The following is a 23,087-nucleotide window of genomic DNA, read 5'->3' on the forward strand; positions in this document are numbered from 1 at the left end:
TGGGTTTGAGGTTTTCATTAGATTCATCCTCACTAGTTTCAGAGGAGGGATATTTGAGTACCTTTGAGCCTTTTGCCATGAAGCAATAGGTGGGAGCGTAGTCCTCGTCGTCGTCATCAGTAGTGTTGCGGAGGTCCATTTCTTTAGAGTTGAAGATAGACTTGCTGACGAAAGCAGTTGCGAGGGCTAGGCTCGCCACACCAGAGTCTGACTCCTCAGATTCCTCCTCTTCCTCATTTTCTTTAGATTCAGCCTCAGAGTCCATTTCCTTGCCAATGAATGCTCGAGCCTTCTTGGAGCTGCTCTTCTTGTGAGATGAGGACTTTGAGGGTCTTGATGATGAAGACTTTGAAGATTTCTTCTTCTTCTTTGAATCATCAGAACTGTAATCCTTGTACTTCTTCTTCTTCTTTGATTCCTTTTCCCACTGAGGACAATCTTGAATGTAGTGTCCAGATTTTTTGCACTTATGGCAGAGTCTCTTCTTGTAATCATGGTATGAGGAATCTGATCTCAAGTCACCACCTCTTGAGGATTTATCAAAATGGCCACGTTTTGAGAACTTTTGGAACTTCCTCACGAGCATTGCTAGCTCCTGGCTCAGTTCTTCAGGGTCACCAAGGCTGCTGTCACAATCTTCACCATCAGATTCAGATACCGCCTTGGCCTTCAGAGCCCGTGATCTACCATAGCTTGGTCCATAGAGATATCTCTTCTCAGCAAGCTGAAACTCATGAGTGTTTAGTCTCTCGAGGATATCAGCGGGATCAAGTGACTTATAGTCTCCACGTTCTTGTATCATCAACGCCAAGGTATCAAATGAGGAATCAAGCGATCTCGACAATTTCTTCACCACCTCATGGTCGGTGATATCATCGGCACCAAGTGCTTGAAGCTCATTTGAGATGTCAGTGAGGCGATCGAAGGTTTGCTGAACATTTTCATTGTCGAGTCTTTTTAAGTGGTTGAAGATATTTCGAAGAACGTCAACTCAAGAGTCACGCTGTGTTGAGACTCCCTCATTGACCTTGGACAGCATGTCCTAGATAAGCTTGGCTGTCTCCAAAGCACTCACTCTGCCATACTGTCCTTTGCTCAGATGGCCACATATGATATTCTTCGCTTGAGAATCGAGTTGCTTGAATCTCTTCACATCAGCAGCATTGATGGTGGGAGTGACAGAGGGAACACCATTCTCCACAACATACTAGAGATCATTATCAATTGCCTCAAGATGCATGCACATCTTATTCTTCCGGTAGGGGTAGTTCGTCCCATCGAAGGTAGGACACCCAGTAGAAACCTTGATCATACCTTGGGTCGACATAACTAGAACTCCAGGTGGTCAAACCAAAATGCATCTTGAGGCAATTGATAATGAATCACATCGAGCATGTCGGTCATCAGCGAGTGAATCCGGGCTGTAGCACTGGGCTAACAGGACTCTGGGGAACCCGGGCTGTAGCAGGCTAGGCAGGACTCCGGATGTCACCTCGTGACATTTCCCCGAGGGGACAGACATAGGAATGAAGTGAAACACATGCCGGCCAGTCAAGTGTCCTGAGTAGTAGTGTTGGGCTAGCAGGACTCTGGTGAACCGGGCTGTAGCGGACTACTATGGCTCGAGGAACACTAGACTACATTTCCCCATAAGAAAGGCTGCCAAGGATAAACAACTAGATTGTCGGATCCCACACATACCAAGCATTTCAATCATACACACAATATGCTCGATATGTGCAAATACAACATGGCATCACAACAAAACTCAACAACTCAAGTACTTTATTTAAAGGCTCCAGAGAGCCATACATAAAAAGTTCATATAGGTAGGGGTCACATGACCTGACACTCAAGTCATACAAGCATACAAGCACATGCGGAAGCAAATAGTCTGAGTACAGACACTAGAAAGAAAGAAGGCTTCTCGAAGCTTGTCTATCTACATAGGGCCCTCCGTGGCCAGGATCACCACCTGGGTGGCAAGTCACTCATCAACGTCGAGATCTACATAAAACCCATCGGAGGGGGCGGTGTTGTCATCTGAAAACAGTAATTAAGCAAACATGAGTACAAAGGTACTCAGCAAGTCTTACATTAGAACCTACTATACATGCTCATTCTCAAGAAGGTGGTGGAGTTATTGCAGCAAGCCAGCTTTGACTCTTGGCTAAGCTATCCTACGGGACACCACTAGTACAATAGTTTTCGCACACGAGTCCACTAATCACCAACACAATACTCCACCTGGGATCCTCCCGCATCATCCTACGAGTATCCATTAACTTGTCTATGAACTGTATAGGCAACCAAGTAGTCCTTTACCGCGGACGCGGCTATTCGAATAGTTTTATACCCTGCAGGGGTGTACTTCATCACACATGTTTCCACCACTTAGCGTCTGCACACGACATGTGCTCGGCAGACTAACCGCACAAGTCTCTAGTCCAGGTTTATCGCCTATTCAGGCTCCATCCGCAAGGAAATCCGGCCGGGGTGTCCTCAACGGCCCCAAAAAATGTGTGCAGGGTTCTCGAGACACCAAACGGGCGACTCGGTACACCGTGCCATGGTGTATCTACTGCATCATAGCCCACCCCTAGGGTCAGCGCTACGCATGGCTGCCAACGCATAACCTACAAACACCAGAAACTAGTTGCAACTCCCGGATAGAGGACGAGAGGGGTCAGTAAGTCGAGCGAGGTCATATTTCAGGGCCCAATGTGTGGTAGTAGCTGAATCTTAAATCATGCATACATATCTCAGTTCTTATGGACGGCCTCAATGAAACAACCCACCAGTACTCCTACATGGCCTCTCATCGATACCTTTTCCAAAACATGTTCAACACATCCCTCACATTATCGACATAACCATTTCACTCTAGCCCATCACCCAGATGAACCAAACCTGACACAACTCTAAGCATAGCAGGCATAGCAAGGTAGGAAACACATACATGGCTCAATCAACTCCTACACATGCTAGTGGGTTTCATCTAGTTACTGTGGCAATGACAGGTCATGCAGAGGATAAGGGTTCAACTACCGTAGCACATAGCAGTTTGAAACGTTGTTGTCTTAGTGCAGTAAATGAGAGCAGAGGCGAGAACATGGGATTGTGTCAATATGATCAATGGGGCTTCTTTCCTGATGTAGTGGTAGTAGGGTACTACCCTTCAGACGGATATTCGGGGTTATCCTCGGAGGCAGAACCTACCACGAAAGACACACCGAACATAATCAAAACATGACAATATGCAACAATATGATGCATGCTATGACATGGAAAAATGAATGTGTCTTGGCCTAATGCAAGCTAAAACAGAAAGGAATGAACCCATTTGAATCAAAGATTCAAATGTTAGTTCATTTAACATAGCCATATTAGTGCATTGTATTATTTTGCTTAAACAGCAAGGTTAACTTGTTTTGTCATGCATGAAACCATTACCAATGGATAGATTGAATTTTTCTGATCAAAATTCATATATAAATCTTTTCATTTGGAGTTACAGATTAATTTCTATGATTTTTTAAAGTTTGCAACAATTTCTGGAATTCTCTATATAAAAATAAATCCAGAAATTAGTTATTGCGTCAGCAGTGCGTCAGGGTGACGTCAGTGGTCAACGGGGACGTCCAGGTCAACCTGACCAGTGGGTCCCGCGTGTCAGCAGTTATTTAAACTAACTAAATTTAGTTAAAACTAATCTGGGTTAATTAGCAGAGTAGGCCCACTTGTCATAGACTCAGGGTAGTCAACCTGGGCCCACCCAGTCAAGGTCAACGGGTCAAACCCACCGGCGTTAAGCCGCCGGCGAGGATAGCCGCGGCGGAGGGCGTCGAGATTGCTCCTCCGGCGACCAAATGGCGGGTGGAGGGCATCTACGTGCTGCTGGTGAACTCGCGCGCCGAGTGGGGCAAGCAGTGTGTGCGGGGATGGCCGAAGATGACGCCGGCATCGAGCCAGGCGACGGCCAAAGTTCGGGCGTGCACAGAAACGGTGTTATGAAGCACGGCAGGGGGCGCAGAGGGGTGCTACGGCCTCCTGGGGGTGCAGTGAGTGTGTTGGACATGGTGGTGTGGCCGGTGGTTGGCCGGAGACACGTCGGCGACGAGCTCGGCGGTGGCGCGTGCGGTGAAGCTTCGTGCAGTTGCTACGGTGCACGAGAAAGCAAATGGAGAGGATGGGGAGGTAGCTGAGCTCACGGCAGTCACGTAGGAATGGACGGCGCGGTCGGGATGAGCTGATGCGGTTGCGACGACGAAGAGGATCTCCGGCAATGGCGGAGTCGGGCGAGGTTGTTGCAGAGGCTGCGGGGCAAGTGAGCGCTCGGGGCTCGGCTTGCTCGAAGGAGTGGAGGGCGGCGGAGCTTCTGGACATGGTGGCTCGGCGCGGGGACGACAGAGGGCGCGACTACGGCGGCGGTGCGGCGGTAGGCGCGTCGGCCATGGTGCGGGAGAGCGAGGGAGAGAGGCAGGGGCGAGTGAGGTGTCCACGAGGTCGGGGCGGCGACATGGAGCCTATCTAGCGTCCAGGCGCGCGAAGTGGCAAGCTGCTGGTGCCGTGGCGAGCTCGCGCTCGCCGGCGTCAGCTTTCTGCCTGCCTGGCGGGGACGAAGCAGCTGGCTGGCATGGGCCAGCACAGCGCTAGGCCGCCAGGTGGGCCGGCTGATGGGCTGTGGCCAGGTAAGTTCTCTCCCTCTCTTTTAATTTCTGTTTTATATTTTTCTGTAGGTTTGTGGCTTTATTAAAAATAGCTAGGCACTTCTAAAAATCCTGAAAATAATCAAAGGCTCTGTTTAGAATATTTCCAATGGCCCACACTTATCTTCAGAATTATTTGAGCATTTAAAATATTTACTAGCATTCAAATGCCCAAATGCAAATTACATATGATTTAATTCAATGACCTTCTGTTGACCTAGAAAAACATGCACCAATTTTGCCATAGGTTCTAACCCAAGACAAAGAGAGTGAACTTTTTAGAAGGGCATTTCAAGTTCATTGAAAATATTTTTAGTAAACCTTAGTTGATTCCAAAGGGGGTGCTGGGGGTTCTGTCTTCCCCAATTCAAGTTTCTGATGAAAAGTAGACATGATGCAACACTCTAATGCATGACTAGCTAGGATGTGACAACTCACCCCCACTCAAACGAATCTCGTCCCGAGATTTAGAATCCGTCGGGAAGAAGGTGGGGTACTCGAGTCGAAGACGATCCTCCCTTTCCCAAGTAGCTTCTTGCTCGGAATAGTGTGACCATTGAACCTTGAGAAACTTGATATTATGGCGTCGAGTGGTACGCTCGGCTTGATCAAGGATACGAACGGGATATTCCCAATATGAGAGGTTATCTTGTAGATCAAGCGTTTCGTGGTCCACTCCACGGATAGGATCCGCGAAGCAACGCCTGAGTTGAGAAACGTGGAAGACATCGTGAACTCTGGAAAGATGCGAAGGTAGTTCCAATTGGTAGGCAACTTCTCCTCGTTTGGAAAGAATGCAAAAGGGTCCAATGTAACGAGGAGCCAACTTGCCCTTGATACCGAATCGATGGGTTCCCTTTAAAGGTGTAACCCGAAGGTAAGCCTTCTCGCCAACTTCATAAGACATAGGCTTATGCTTGCGATCATATTGACTCTTTTGGCGAGATTGGGCCGTTTTCAATTTCTCACGAATAACGCGAACCTGCTCTTCTGCTTCCTGGATCATATCCAGGCCAAAGAGTTGTCTTTCCCCGGTTTCTGACCAGTTAAGAGGTGTTCGACATTTTTGTCCATAGAGAACTTCGAAAGGAGCTTTGCCCAAGCTAGCTTGATAAGTATTGTTATAAGCAAACTCCGCAAATGGAAGGCATTTCTCCCAACCCATTCTGAATGAGATGACAGAAGCTCGGAGCATATCTTCCAGAATTTGATTGACTCGCTCTAATTGACCACTTGATTGAGGATGGAAGGCAGTGCTAAAAGAGAGACGAGTTCCCATAGCATTTTGGAAACTTTCCCAAAATCGAGAGGTGAAGAGACTCCCACGGTCTGAGTTAATTTCCAATGGGACACCATGAAGAGACACTATTCGGGAGATGTATAAATCAGCTAGCTGGCTAGCGGCAATACTCTCACGAACAGGTAGGAAATGGGCTACTTTGGAAAGACGGTCGATCACGACGAAGATGGCATTATTCCCCCTCTTGGTCCTAGGAAACCCAGTAATGAAATCCATACTTATTTTATCCCATTTCCAGTCAGGAATAGCCAAATGCTGAAGGGTGCCAGCAGGCCGTTGATGCTCTGCTTTAACACGACGACAGACGTCGCAGCCAGCAATGTATTGATCAATTTCTCTCTTCATCCTAGTCCACCAAAACCTCTGGCGTAGGTCTTGATACATTTTGGTACTACCGGGATGAATGGTGAGAGGGGATTCATGAGCTTCCTTAAGAATTAACTGGCGTAAATGTTGTTTCTTGGGAACCACCAAGCGGTTCTCGGAGAAGACAACAACTCGCTCATCCATGGAAAAACATTTAGCAACTCCGCTAGCGATGTTTTCCTTAATCCGGGATATGCCCTTATCATGTTTATGGGCAATTATGATTTGATCTGTAAGGTTAGGCTTCACCACCAGGGTGGATAGGAATCCTCGAGGAACAATGTGAAGATTAAGCTTACGAAATTCCTCATGGAGAAGTGGTTGACTTTGTTGTAACATCAGGTTGTTACAATAAGATTTACGACTTAGCGCATCAGCCATGACATTGGCTTTGCCCGGGGTGTAAGTTATTCCTAAGTCGTAATCCGAGATCAACTCGACTCAACATCGTTGCCTAAGATTCAAATCCGGTTGGGTGAAGATATATTTCAAACTTTGGTGATCGGTGAAGATCTCGCAACGATTACCGAGGAGGTAATGTCGCCAAGTTTTAAGTACATGGAATACAGCTGCAAGCTCTAGATCATGTGTGGGATAATTTTCCTCATGTGGGTGTAATTGCTGTGAAGCATAGGCAATTACCTGACGATCTTGCATGAGTATGCAACCTAGTCCTTGTCGCGAGGCGTCACAATAGATAATAAAGTCCTTGGAGAAATCTGGTGGTACCAGTACGGGAGCAGATGTCAGGTGTCTTTTCAGTTCCTGAAAGCTGAACTCGCACTGTGGGGTCCACTCAAACTTTTTATCTTTCTTGAGGAGTTCAGTTAGAGGTTTAGCAACCTTGTAGAAATTCTCGACGAAGCGGCGGCAATAGCTCACTAAGCCAAGGAAGCTCCGAACTTGCTTGACCGTCTCAGGTGGAGTCCAATCAAGGACGGCTTGAACTCGCTCGGGATTGACAGCAATACCCTTACCAGAGATTACATGGCCTAGGTAGGTCACTTCTGGCAACCAAAATTCACACTTGGGGAATTTGGCATAAAGGCGACGCTCTCGAAGTTTCGTCAATACCAGCCTTAGATGTGTGGCATGTTCCTCTTCATTCTTGGAGTAGATGAGTATGTCATCGAGGTATACTACAATGAATTTATCCAAATACTCCATGAAGACCGAGTTCATTAACCGAGAGAAGGTGGCTGGGGCATTGGTTAGACCGAAGGACATAACGGTGTACTCGTATTGGCCATAACGAGTAATAAAGGCCGTTTTGGGAATGTCCCCGTTTCTGATTTTGATATGATGGTAGCCCAACCTCAAATCCATCTTGGAAAAGACTGAGGATCCAGCGAGCTGGTCATACAGATCGTTGATCCTGGGAAGCGGATACTTGTTCTTGATAGTGACCAAGTTGACAGGTCGGTAATCTACAACCATCCGATCCGTTCCATCCTTCTTTTTGACGAAGAGGATGGGGCAAGCCCAAGGAGAGGAACTAGGACGGATGAAACCCTTTTTCAAGGACTCATCAAGTTGGTTCTTAAGCTCGGCTAGTTCTAAGGGTGCCATCTTATAGGGTCTTGAAATTGGAACGATTCCTGGAACAAGGTCTATCACAAACTCGACATCCCTGTCAGGTGGAACACCTGGCAGTTCTTCTGGAAAGACAACCGGAAAGTCCCGGACTACCGGAATATCTTTAAGGTCTGGAAGGGGGTTGGCATTTAGTGAGTAAAGCTGGCGCTTGGCCACTCGAGTTAAGACATTGACTGTCTTGCCCGATGGGTGAGTAAGTTGAACGGTTCTAGTGGCACAATCAATCTTAGCGTAATGAGCTGACATCCAGTCCATACCCAAGATGATGTTTATGTCCGAGGACTTGAGAGCTATTAAGGATGCAAGGAAGACAAGTCTATCGACAAGAATTTCGTTCCCATGGCTTACTCTAGAAGTTTGCCTTTGGAACCCGGAGTTTGAATTACCATGGAGATGGGCATGTCACAGAATGTTGTGTTATGCAATCGAGAATAGTTCTCAGATATGAATGAATGAGATGCTCCAGTATCGAAAAGAACAGATGCGGGTGGCAATTAACAAGGAGCGTACCAAGTACGACATTAGGATCCTCATGAGCCTCCTCGGCTGAGACATAGTTGACATGGCCACGTGCAGTGGTGACCGACTTAGCGTAGAATGCCTTTCTCGCTGGCTTACCACGACCAACGGACTTTCTAGACTGATTGGGGTTGTTGTTCTGGGGACACTCTCGACTATAGTGACCCGGCTCTCCACACTTGAAACATGTCACAACATTGGGGCGTGGAGCAGCATTAGCAGCGGGGCCACCATAGGGCTTGGGCAGTGCAAACTGCTGGTTGGGACAAGGCGCCTCAAAGGATGGCCCCGGAATGAACCTGGGTGGCAGTGCCGTGCTTGGAATCCACACCCAGCGCTTCTGAGATCCAGAGCCCGATGAAGAGCCAAAATCACAAGAGTGCTTGCGTGAAGCGTCATAGTCAGACTAGCCTGTCTCAGCACTGATGGCTTTATTGACCAACTTCTGAAAGGAGGTGCACTCGTGATTTTGTGAGGCTTTCCGTGAGCATCAGGGCTAAGTCCCTTGCGGAACCTTGCCTGCTTCTTAGCGTCGGTGGATACCTCTTCAGGAGCATATCATGCCAGATTCCCAAATTCACGACTATATGCATCCACAGTTAGTCTTCCTTGGGTGAAATTGCAGAACTCTTCCCTCTTGCGATCTATGAGACCTTCCAGGATGTGATGCTCACAGAAAGCCTCACTGAATTCAGCCCAAGTAGTGATTTGGCCGACCGGGCGCATAGCTTCAAAATTTTCCCACCAAAGGCTAGCAGGGCCTTCGAGGTGATAGGCAGCATAAGTAACCTTATCAGCTTCGGCTACGTTGGCAGAACGTAGCTTGTGGGTGATGCTGCGAAGCCAGTCATCCACGTCGAGGGGCTCGACGGAATGGTTAAACTTTGGTGGGTACAACTTGATGAAGTCATTGATTGACACCAAGTCATTTCGCTGATGGCGTGCAGTGTTCTGCTCAATCCGCTCCAGCAAGCAGTTAGTCTCATGCTTGTTTCTTTCTGCCTCCAGCATCACTTCGGCCAGAGAAGGCGGGTGAGGCAGATTTTCACCCCTAACTGCACTGGCTTCCCCCTGCTCCGGGGCAGCAGGGTTGCTGCGGGTGTTGACCATCCTAGGAGAAAACAAGACAACGGTTTAGATAAGGATGGCACAACTTAGCAAGGAAGTGCAGAATGTAATGGATAACACGGAATGCAGAGATGTTCATCCGTATGACATGGTAATATAGAACTGCCATATATATACCAATGGTCATACACACCATACATAGTTTAGTACAAGCCCAGGCTACAGTACAACTATGATGAAAGACGTTACATCTCATCGGAGGCATTCCAAGCTCCTATACATTATTTTTCTACACCTCCGGAATTGATTACACACTAAGTCATATTCCACAAGTCACGCAGGACAGTGGAGATACAACTATTACAATACTAGTGATACTACTACTAACTCAGACAGCTCCGTAGTAGTCCTCATAGAAGTCACCTCCATAGCCTGGAAGTTCAACATGATCATCCGGGAACAGATGGTCCTGAGGAGCTTGTGGACCATAGGGGCTAGGATGAGGTCTTGGACCAACAAACGGTGGCCTGCGGGGACCACGGGGTGGGGTGATGCCTCCCACATCACGCCAATCCACCATATCTGGCAGAGCCGATCTCACAGGATACAGATCCCTTGTATCCATACATCCAGCTTGCACAGCAGGTGCAAACCGAGTCAAAGTGGCCCAATGATCAGCATGGGTGTTGAAAAGCTCCAGTCTCAAGGCCCGATTTTCTCGGTCCTTATCCTCGAGCATCTCGGCAGTGGTGCGAGTTAGTGACTCCTCATGTGTGGCGTCAGCATAGATAGCCTGGAGATACCCTTGCGCTCCCGGGAGTGAAGCTGGCATATAACGAAAGTCGGTGTTCCGAAGCAGGCCAGTCCAGACTCGCATGATGGTTATCATGGAATAGGTAGCATCATGCACAACCATCTCAACAGTAACCCCGAGTCCATAGGAACAGTGGAGGGGCTCGGTAGATCCAGGATAAGAAGGAAATATCCTGACGGTACAGAAATATTGGCTTTGATTAAAGTCTCGGAATTGCTCTTCGACAGTGTATTCGGGATACCAACGGTAACCCGTCTCGATCATTACCCGGACTAACATAGCAGTATGACCGGGCACATCGAGGCACCGGGTTAGGCGAACCACTTGGTTTTGAGCACGAGTGGCCATCTGAAAGCACAACCACAATGCAAAGACATTATAATTTCCAGGGAAAATTGGACAGCATAACGGCTGTAAATGCTCAGAAAAAGATTTGAGACATCCACAACAGTTTGCAATACCACTCAACAACATCATATCAGGGTTCTGATTCAACTGGCAACATACTAAAAGTAGTAGAAACTGTAATGAGGCTTGTAACAACAATCCTATAAGCTACCACGGATTAGTAACACGTGAACCTGACAGAAGAAGAGAGCCTAGTCCTTAACCCACGTAGAAAGAGAAGAGAATGACACAGATCAGAGGGCATAAGGTAAAGGAGTAAAAGAGCCTTACGTTCCCTCCCATAATCAATTCCCCTACATATAACTAAAGCATTTCTAGACTCGACATCGACCAGTTTGGCTCAACGAACCTACAGGTAGTCCCGCTCTGATGCCAACGCTGTCAGGACCCCGATTCCAAGTCACATCGATCTAGCTGGTAACACCTCATATCACATTGTGGCCTCATGCACGGTATCCCCACGGGTGTCGCCTTACCATGGCCCGGGACCGTTTGCGCCTTTTGGATCACGTATAAAATAGTGTCGCTAGCATCCATATGACGGAGAACCCGGGCCGACATGGCTAGTCGTGAACCCAAAGCGGTAGAGACCTATGGAGACAGACATACATGAATCACATCGAGCATGTCGGTCATCAGCGAGTGAATCCGGGCTGTAGCACTGGGCTAACAGGACTACGGGGAACCCGGGCTATAGCAGGCTAGGCAGGACTCCGGATGTCACCGCGTGACATTTCCCCGAAGGTACATACATAGGAATGAAGTGAAACACATGCCGGCCAGTCAAGTGTCCTGAGCAGTAGTGCTGGGCTAGCAGGACTCCGGTGAACCGGGCTGTAGCGGACTACTATGGCTCGAGGAACACTAGACTACATTTCCCCATAAGAAAGGCTGCCAAGGATAAACAACTAGATTGTCAGATCCCACACATACCAAGCATTTCAATCATACACACAATATGCTCGATATGTGCAAATACAACATGGCATCACAACAAAACTCTACAACTCAAGTACTTTATTTAAAGGCTCTAGAGAGCCATACATAACAAGTTCATACAGGTAGGGGTCACATGACCCGACACTCAAGTCATACAAGCATACAAGCAATGCGGAAGGAAATAGTCTGAGTACAGACACTAGAAAGAAAGAAGGCTTCTCGAAGCCTGTCTATCTACATAGGGCCCTCTGTGGCCAGGATCACCACCTGGGTGGCAAGTCACTCATCGACGTCGAGATCTACATAAAACCCATTGGAGGGGGCGGTGTTGTCGTCTGATAACAGTAATTAAGCAAACATGAGTACAAAGGTACTCAGCAAGTCTTACATCTGAACCTACTATACATGCTCATTCTCAAGAAGGTGGTGGAGTTATTGCAGCAAGCCAACTTTGACTCTTGGCTAAGCTATCCTACGGGACACCACTAGTAAAATAGTTTTCGCACACGAGTCCACTAATCACCAACACAATACTCCACCAGGGATCCTCCCTCGTCATCCGACGAGAGGGACATCCTCGATACTCACACTTATCTTGAGTCTTTTAGTAGTATCCATTAACTTGTCTATGAACTGTATAGGCAACCAAGTAGTCCTTTACCACGGACGCGGCTATTCGAATAGTTTTATACCCTGCAGGGGTGTACTTCATCACATGTTTCCACCACTTAGCGTCTGCACACGACATGTGCTCGGCAGACTTCAAGCGAAAACTGATGTGGGTGTAGACCACGACCTGACTAACCGCACAAGTTTCTAGTCCAGGTTTATCGCCTATTCAGGTTCCATCCGCAAGGAAATCCGGCCGAGGTGTCCTCAACGGCCCCAAACAATGTGTGCAGGGTTCCCCAGACACCAAACGGGCAACTCTGTACACCGTGCCATGGTGTATCTACCGCATCATAGCCCACCCCTAGGGTCAGCGCTATGCACGGCCGCCAACACATAACCTACAAACACCAGGAACTAGTTGCAACTCCTGGACAGAGGACGAGAGGGGTTAGTAAGTTGAGCGGGGTCATATTTCAGGGCCCAATGTGTGGTAGTAGCTGAATCTTAAATCACGCATTCAGATCTCAGTTCTTATGGACGGCCTCAATGAAACAACCCACCAGTACTCCTACATGGCCTCTCATCGCTACCTTTACGAAAACATGTTCAAGACATCCCTCACATTATTGACATAATCATTTCACTCTAACCCATCACCCAGATGAACCAGACCTGACACAACTCTAAGCATAACAGGCATAGCAAGGTAGGAAACACATACATGGCTCAATCAACTCCTACAAATGCTAGTGGGTTTCATCTAGTTACTGTGGCAATGACAGGTCATGCAGAGGATAAGGGTTCAACTACCGTAGCACACAACAGTTTGAAACGTTGTTGTCTTAGTGCAGTAAATGAGAGCAGAGGCGAGAACATGGGATTGTATCGATATGATCAATGGGGCTGCTTGCCTGATGTAGTGGTAGTAGGGTACTGCCCTTGAGACGGATATTCGGGGTTATCCTCGGAGGCAGAACCTACCACGAAAGACACACTGAACATAATCAAAACATGACAATATGCAAAAATATGATGCATGCTATGACATAGCAAAATGAATGTGACTTGGCCTAATGCAAGCTAAAACAGAAAGGAATGAACCCATTTGAATCGAAGATTCAAATGTTAGTTCATTTAACATAGCCATATTAGTGCATTATCTTATTCTGCTTAAACCGCAAGGTTAACTTGTTTTGTCATGCATGAAACCATTACCAATGGATAGATTGAATTTTTCTGATCAAAATTCGTATATAAATCTTTTCATTTGGAGTTATAGATTAATTTCTATGATTTTTTAAAGTTTGCAACAATTTCTGGAATTCTCTATAAAAAAATCCAGAAATTAGTTATTGCGTCAGCAGTGCGTCAGGGTGACGTCAGTGGTCAACGGGGACGTCCAGGTCAACCTGACCAGTGGGTCCCGCGTGTCAGCAGTTATTTAAACTAACTAAATTTAGTTAAAACTAATCTGGGTTAATTAGCAGAGGGGGGCCCACTTGTCATAGACTTAGGGGAGTCAACCTAGGCCCACCCAGTCAAGGTCAACGGGTTAAACCCGCCGGCATTAAGCCGCCGGCGAGGGAAGACGCGGCGGAGGGCATCGGGATTCCTCCTCCGGCGACCAAATGGCCGGCGGAGGGCATCTACGTGCTGCTGGTGAACTCGCGCGCCGAGTGGAGCAAGCGGTGTGTGCGGGGGTGGCCGGAGATGATGCCGGCGTCGAGCCAGGTGACGGCCGGAGTTCGGGCGTGCACGGAAATGGCGTTCTGAGGCACGACAGGGGGCGCAGAGGGGTGCTACGGCCTCCTGGGGGTGCAGTGAGTGTGTTGGACACGGTGTTGTGGCCGGAGACACGTCAGCGACGAGCTCGGCGGTGGCGTGTGTGGTGAAGCTTCGTGCAGTTGCTACGGTGCACGAGAAAGCAAACGGAGAGGATGGGGATGTAGCTGAGCTCACGGCGGTCACGTAGGAATGGACAGCACGGTCGGGGACGAGCTGATGCGGTGGCGACGACAAAGAGGATCTCCGGCGATGGCGGAGTCGGGCGAGGTTGTTGCAGAGGCTGCGGGGCAAGCGAGTGCTCGGGGCTCGGCTTGCTCAAAGGAGTGGAGGGCGGTGGAGGTTCTGGACACGGTGGCTCGGCGCGAGGACGACGGAGGGTGCGACTACGGCGGCGATGCGGCGGCAGGTGCGTCGACCATGGTGCGGGAGAGCGAGGGAGAGAGGCATGGGGCGAGTGAGGTGTCCACGAGGTCGGGGCGGCGACGTGGAGCCTATCCAGCGTCCAGGCGCGCGAAGCGGCAAGTAGCTAGCGCAGTGGCGAGCTCGCGCTCACTGGCGTCAGCTCTCTGCCTGCCTGGCGGGGACGAAGCAGCTGGCTGGCATGGGCCAGCACAGCGCTGGGCCGCCAGGTGGGCCTGCTGATGGGCTGCGGCCAGGTAAGTTCTCTCCCTCTCTTTTAATTTCTGTTTTCTATTTTTCTATAGGTTTGTGGCTTTATTAAAAATAGCTAGGCACTTCTAAAAATCCTGAAAATAATCAGAGGCTCTGTTTAGAATATTTCCAACAGCCCACACTTATCTTCAGAATTATTTGAGCATTTAAAATATTTACTAGCATTCAAATGCCCAAATGAAAATTACATATGATTTAATTCAATGACCTTCTGTTGACCTAGAAAAATGTGCACCAATTTTGCCAGAGGTTCTAACCCAAGACAAAGAGAGTGAACTTTTTAGAAGGGCATTTCAGGTTCATTGAAAATATTTTTAGTAAACCTTAGTTGATTCCAGAGGGGGTGCTGGGGGTTCTGTCTTCCCCAATTCAAGTTTCTGATGAACGGTAGACATGATGCAACACTCTAATACACGACTAGCTAGGATGTGACACTCGCAGGCCGCGGCGGCCGAGGGAGCTGAGGCGCGACAGGTGGCGGCACAGGGTTGGCTGAGGCGGCGGTGCGGGGTGACATGGCAATGCCTCATTCGCCGGAGTGAGGTGCCGGCGGGATGGACGCGTCCGCCGGCGAGCGGACATGTCCAGCGGCACAGAGGGAGTTGGATCTAGGGTTTGCCTGCGCGAGAAATTCGGAGGGATACACATATTTATAGGTAGGGGGAGCTAGGATAGTCCAAATGAGGTGCGGTTTTCGGCCACGCGATCGTGATCGAACGACCGAGATGATGGAGGAGGTTTAGGTGGGTTTTGGGCCACTTTGGAAGGGTGTTGGGCTACAACACTCACGAGGCCTTTTCGGTCCCTCAGTTAACCGTTGGAGTATCAAACGAAGTCCAAATGGTACGAAACTTGACAGGCGGTCTACCGGTAGTAAACCAAGGCCGCATGACAAGTCTCGGTCCAATCTGAAAATGTTTAACACCCGCACACGAAAAGAGGTAGAAAGGGGCACCGGGTGACATAGGAGCGCCAGATTGCAAAACGGACAACGGGGAAAATGCTCAGATGCATGAGACGAACATGTATGCAAATGAAATGCACATGATGACATGATATGCAATGCATGACACGCAAGCAATGACAAGGCAACAACATCAAATAACTTGAGGACACCTGGCACACTAGTCTCGGGGCGCTACAACACTCCACCACTATGAGAGGATCTCGTCCCGAGATCTAGAATGGCACCGGAGGGACAATGGAAGAGAAATAGAAGAGGTAAAACTAAGTTGCTTCTTTGACAAACAAGTGAAACCAAAGAACCTTGCAAAGGTTAAGCCATTTCTAGAAAAGAATACAATGGAGGTGACATAACTTGAAAAAAAACACTCCGTTAGAAAAGAGAAACAAGGAAGAATGAATTCGGACAGCACTCCGGTTGAAAAGAGATGAAAGACTTGATAAAATGAAAGAGCTTGAGCAAAGGGGCACAACACTCCGGTTAAAAGGATAAGAATGACAAGAACAAGAAGAAGGTTTGAAGAGACCAGCAACACAATGCCTCCGGGAGAAAGAAATAGAAGGTAGATAATTGAAATAAAAGAATGGAGAAGAAAAAGCCAACTTCTGCCACAAAAGAGTTTGAAAAGGCATCTTTAGGAGAAGGGTCGAACGGAGTTGTTGGAACACCAACAACAAAAAGAAGACGCTTGATATGGTCTTATGGAATACATCTCAAATTATGAGGTGACAACCTGCCACTCACGGGAAAAAGAATTGGATTGGTATGAACAAGGAGACGAGAAAATATTTCACCGCGACGATAAATGAAGAACTTGGATCATTGGTAAACACCATAAGAGCGACAATCCTCAGGGAAGGCTTTAGGTGAAATATAACCCAATATAACTCCACTGAAGAGATTGATGGATTTAAAATACCTCATTCTTAACAATATGTGAATCATGAAGCATGAACTCAAATTATCAAGAATGGCGTAATACCACCTCCAATGATACGGAAGAAAAGAATTACACTCCGGATAACAAGATAAAGAATGCTTGAGCTCCTCTGAAAAGAATCTTGATGAACACTTCTAGAAGGAATTAAATCTTTGGTGAACCATCATGTAGAACATCCATGAAGAACTCCAGTAAAGAAAGAATGATCAAACGAAAGGAGAGAGAAGTTGGAAACACAAGGTGAATCCTTGCAATGATTTAGATGGATCTCCGTGATAATTAGAGCTTGGAACTCCGGGAAAGAAAGATGAGCAAAAGAAACCAAGAATTTTGATGAACCTCCGAAATAAGGAATTAATCACTTGGATGAACAAAAATAAGAATTATGTTATGCGTATCCTTCACCAACTTAAATTGATGACAAGCAACGGATTTGACATACTACTTATTCTCGTAGAAAAGATTAAGATAGATATCGCGCCAACTTGAGAATGCCTTCAATGAAACACCGGTGGAATCGAAACAACGAATGAATTGATATGATAACGAAAGAAGAGGAATCTTGCAGGAACAACCGTAAGAATTAAAATGACCGAAAGGAAGATAAAGGAACACCGGTTAGAAGGAATTATGGAATGAACGAAGAGATTACGAGCTGATTAGAGAATCCTTGATTTAAGCAGCGGTTTGATTTAGAGTATGAGAGCTGAAAGCTGGAATGAAATAAATCTTAGATGATGGCTCCGGAGAATCAAACTGAAACGAATCCTGAATTACTCCGGATGGGTGAACAGAAATTCTCACAACCGAAACAATTATGGGAGGATGGCAGAGAATGGGGCAAGATTTAAAAGAAACTCTTCTTCGGTCTACCAAATCTGAGAATGACGATGAGAAACACCACCATGAATTGTTGAGACACCCCGGAATGAAGAATGGAAATGTTGAGCCAATGGTGAAAAGATTTTGAAAGATCTTGGAAAAAAAACATTTCACTGATGACAGTTCATTCTTATGTCAAACTTCGAAAAGAATTTTAAGGATAGCTCCGGGTAAATAAGAAAAGTCAGGTAAGATCCAGGGAAAAGACCTGTGGGTTAGGGCCCACTCAAGAGAAACACCGTTGAAATGATTTAAAAGAGAGAATGCACCAGTTGAATTAAAATGGCTTGAATGAGATAACAACCTCGAGATAAGTTGAGCAGATCTTGAATGACAAGACGAGCCTTCTGAGATATCTTCGGCACTCCGGAACAATTGAATAACGAGAAGCGAATGAATATGAGGTGCACCGGTATGAGAAAATATTGAAACAAGGGAAATGATATGATCAACACCAAAAGCTTGAATTGTATCCATCGGAGAAGAAAACGAGTGAAGAGTGACGAACTTGAAGCTCCGTTAGAATCTTCATGAGAATCACCGGATAAGGATATGAAGGAAAGAATGGAGAGACTTCACATGAATCAAAGGATACTTGATTAAGAAATCCGAGTCCTTGAAGAAACAAGGGTGGGAGGGCGGGAAAAACAAAGGCAACTTGGGGGCGGATGAAACAAACACCGTTGACAAAAAACCGAGAGGTGATCTTGCGATGTTGCAATGATCGGATCCACTTGAAGAGAAGCACACCAGTTAAAAAGGATTGACATGAAAAACTCGATGATCGAGAAGGATTAGTGTTCACATCGGGGTATGAGAACACCGCATAGGAAAAGGTATGGAATCAACATTTGACTTTGAAGCAACTCGAATACCACAACTCCAATCAAAACAAGGATTGACTTGCAAAATAAGCCGGAACAAACATCTGATAGAGATTTCGTCCGAAGTTTTCGTGGTGGGGCCTACACGGGCTCGATCGTACATCACCATCATGTACAAGGCAGTGCACATGACATACTAAGCGTCCCCGAGTCGGCATAGCCAAGGACTCTTTACGACACAACGAGACCACTGTAAGACCAACCATGGATAGGCGGACCACTAGACGTCGAACCCCATTTACATATCATACATCTGTCGGAAAGATATCCTAAGAGCTACTTGAATTCCCACTTATAAACTCCCGAAATTTTCCGGTTATGCAATCAGGTGTTGGGGATACAGGGGAAGCATAATATCTCACCCAAAACTAGCAAATTCTACATCCAGCTGTATCCATCCTTCAACACATAACCAAGAAACCTTCGGAAATCGTCTACCTCAACCTTCGAAAAGCATCCGTTATATGAGTTATGGCAATACTCCTGAACTCCCACCCCAGTACTTGGTGGCGTCGAGGTTATCTCACCAACAACTGCATAAAAGAGATTTTCGATGTCAGCGAAACTAAACTCAGGTATTCCAGAACTGCAACGATAAAATTGTGACGACAACACCTCGGAGCTCAACTCCCCGGGACACTGCCACAACCCCTAAATTACAGGAGGCACCAGAACAATGTTCTCGTCACAAAACCATTCGAACGATTCCAAGATACCCGTGTGATCCTAAATTTTTTTTAATGAAATTTGAGAAGAGAAGAGTCAAAACTCTACGTCAGGATGCCTCACTAGAGTGACTAAGGGACTGAGGAGTAAAAAGAATTCCTAACTCTCCGATATATATAATCCTAAATGACTCAAAACATTTTCTAGACTCAACAACGCCAGCGATTCGATCAAGCAGGGGGCTCCTAAGGTCGGGGAAGGCTCTGATACCAACTTGTAACGCCCTCGATGCGGCTATATCTCCCACGTGACGAAGCACGACTTAGAGGCATAACCACATTGAAAGCAATGTCGCAAGTGAGGTAATCTTCGCAAACAACCCATGTAATACAATAAGGGAAAAAATACATAGTTGGCTTACAGTCGCCACTTCACACAATTACATGAATAAAGCATTACATCATCCAAATACACTCAAGGTCCGACTATGGAATCAAAATAAAAGAAGACTACCCCAAAAGCTACACAGATCCCCGATTGACCCCAACTGGGCTCCACTACTGATCAACTAGACCAAAACAACACAAAGGACAAGATCTTCATTGAGCTCCACCTTGAGCTCGGTTGTGTCATCTGCACAGTATCATCGGCACCTGCAAGCTGGTTTTGGAAGTATGTGTGAGTCACGGGGACTCAACAATCTCACACCCTCGCGATCAATACTATTTAAGCTTATAGGTAAGGCAAAGGTATGAGGTGGAGCTGCAGAAAGCGACTAGCATATTTGGTGGCTAACCTCTTCGCAAAAGAGAGCGAGAAGAGAAGGCAAAAGCACGGTCGAACAACTATGATCAAGAAGTGATCCTAGAACAACCTACGTCAAGCATAACTCCAACACCGTGTTCACTTCCCGGACTCTACAGAGAAGAGACCATCACGGTTACACACGCGGTTGATGTATTTTAATTAAGATCAACTTCAAGTTTTCTACAACCGGACATTAACAAATTCCCATCTGCCCATAACCGCGGGCACGGCTCTCGAAAGTTCAAATCCCTGTAGGGATGTCCCAACTTAGCCCATCACAAGCTCTCACGGTCAATGAAGGATATTCCTTCTCCCAATACATTCTGATCAGACTCAGCATCCAGGTTACAAGACATTTCGACAATGGTAAAACAAGTCCAGCAACACCGCCTGAATGTGCCGACAAATCCCGATAGGAGCTGCACATATCTCGTTCTCAGGGCACACTCAGATGAGCGCTCCATACAACTAAAACCAAACCTCGAGTTTCCCAGAGGGGGCGCTGCACAGGGCTCTAGTTTGGACCAACACTCAGAGGGGCACTGGCCCGGGGGGGGGGGGTAAATAATGATGACCCTCAGGAGCGCGACTCCCAAGGGAAAAGAAAAGGCTAGATGGCGAATGGTAAAACCAATGTTGGGCATTGCTGGAGGAGTTTTATTCAAGGCGAATTGTCAAGGGGTTCCCTTATAACCCAATCGCGTAAGGAATGCAAAATCCGGGAACATAACACCGATATGACGGAAACTAGGGCGGCAAGAGTGGAACAAAACACTAGGCATAAGGCCGAGCCTTCCACCCTTTACCAAGTATATAGATGCATTAATTAAACAAGAGATATTGTGATATCCCAACAAAACATCCTTGTTCCAACATGGAACAATCTCCAATCTTCACCTGCAACTAACAACTCTATAAGAGGGGCTGAGCAAAGAGGTAACATAGCCAAACAATGGTTTGCTAGGTCAAGGTGGGTTAGAGGCTTGGCTCAACAATATAGGAGGCATGATAAGAAAGAGGTAGGTATCGCAGCATAGGCATAACAAAAGAGCGAGCAACTAGCAAGCAAAGATAGAAGTGATTTTGAGGGTATGGTCATCTTGCCTGAAATCCCGCAAGGAAGAAGAACGAGTCCACGAAGAAGACACACGGACGTAGAAGAATGGGTCCTCACAAACGCGACGTTATCGGAACCAACCCGAAGAAGAAAACACCGGAAAGAAGCACACAACATAGTAAACAATCCAACACATGAACATGGTATGATCTGCGGGATGCGGTATGTGATGCATATGCAAGATTTGACAAGGAATGATTGAAACTGGCCTCAACTTGGAAAACAAAGAGTGCCACTGGAAAGATGAGGTGATTTCGGTTGAAATCGATATAAAGATCACCGGAATAAGATGCACGGTTTGGAAATGGCAAGCAAAACAAATATGACAACGGTCTGCGATAAACAGCAAGTATCCATCTAAATGCATCAAGTTAAATCTGCTACTGCACTCAAACATGGCAACGAAATACATGGCAGGGATCCACTCATGATGCTTGACAAAATATGAACACTGAGCTATGGCTAATTCATCCATTAACAGGTTCAAACAAGCATGGCAAAAATGCAAATGATAACAGGTTTTAGACTTAGTGAAATTAACACAAGTCTGAAATTTATCATCAGGAAGCACACTTTAGAGCATGAAAACTACATGCTACGGGAACTTAACATGGCAAAGCCAGGCATGGCATGAAGCTACTCAAAGCACTTAACAAAAGTCCCTTAGTGACCTTGAGCCAAAAGGGATCAGAAAATACAATTGCAAGCATGTGAACATGGCAAAAACATAAACAGATCTCAGACTTAGTGAAAAACCGGAGCATGTAAATCAGTTAACGAGTAGGCATGTTTACGAGCTCGATGCACTCACTACAGAGCATGGCATGACAAACTAAGCATACACCAATCAAGAATACATAGTATAGAAGCTATACTTGGCAAGAACAACATCATAGCATGCACGGATCAATAGCAACATCCTCGGCAAAATCGCTAAACATGTCAACAATCTGCCAGGATCATTTTATAGCAAAAGTAGAGCTCGATTGACTCAAGCTAGGGTGCTCCATAAATGCAAACAAAGACATGGATGGGTAGAGCACCACAATGTTAACAAAACATCCTTACTGATCGTCCTCAAAATAGGCACGGATCACTAGGAAACAACATAAACATATGGCATAACGACAAAAACAGGACAAGGACTTTATGAAATTCTAATTCCCTGAAAACAACATTACCGATTACGCTATTTGCATGCTCGTGCTAGTCACCACAAATATCACAAAAATACATGGCAAGCACCTCTGTAAACATGGCATGGCAGATAACAAAACACATGTAGAGCTCAGGGTCATAGCATGCACACATTAATCATGGCAAAAATGACAAAATGCCATTTGCTGAAACAGATCTGACCAATTCATCACATAGCCCTCTTCCAACAGCATTTCGGGCGTTAAGATAAGCTCAAATGAAAATGATGCAATGAGTCGAAATGATGTACTTGCCGAGGCGAACATTTTGATATGCTACACGCACGAATCGGAGCAACGATGATGAAGTTAAGATGCGTTGAAGAATGCAAAATAATGCAGATTCCAGAAAAGACTTGGCCGATTTCATGAAAAAATAGTGAGCGTGAAGTAGCTATAAGTCGCACGGGCGAGAGATAAGGGCTGGTGGGGAGCTCACCTAGTGGGATGCAGGCCCAGGTCGGTGGAGGAGGCGGCCTGGCAGGCCGGCTGGAGCTGGGCCCTGGGGAGGACGGGCCCATGAGGGGGGGGGGGCGCTGAGGCGCATCGTCCTCGCTCCCGAGCTGGATGAAGACAAGGCGGCGGAGGGGCTTGAACTCCGGCGACAGCTCGAGGCGACGACGAGGTAGGGAAGGTCGAGGGAGGCCGGGATCCATCAGATCCGGTGGAGGACGAGGCTGGGGACCCATTCCGGCGATGGACGGAGCTCGGGGAGGCACGACTCCACGGCGGGGTTGGGGTCCTGGCGGCGAGGAGCACGGCGGCGGCCGGCGGAAGTCTGGCGGAGGGCGGCGCCAGCGAAGATGACGTCCGGCGACGCTGGTGGGCGGCGGTAGACGCGGC

The sequence above is a fragment of the Triticum dicoccoides genome, chromosome 7A (assembly GCF_002162155.2).
Source record: "Triticum dicoccoides isolate Atlit2015 ecotype Zavitan chromosome 7A, WEW_v2.0, whole genome shotgun sequence".
In the NCBI taxonomy this organism is placed as follows: domain Eukaryota; kingdom Viridiplantae; phylum Streptophyta; class Magnoliopsida; order Poales; family Poaceae; genus Triticum; species Triticum dicoccoides.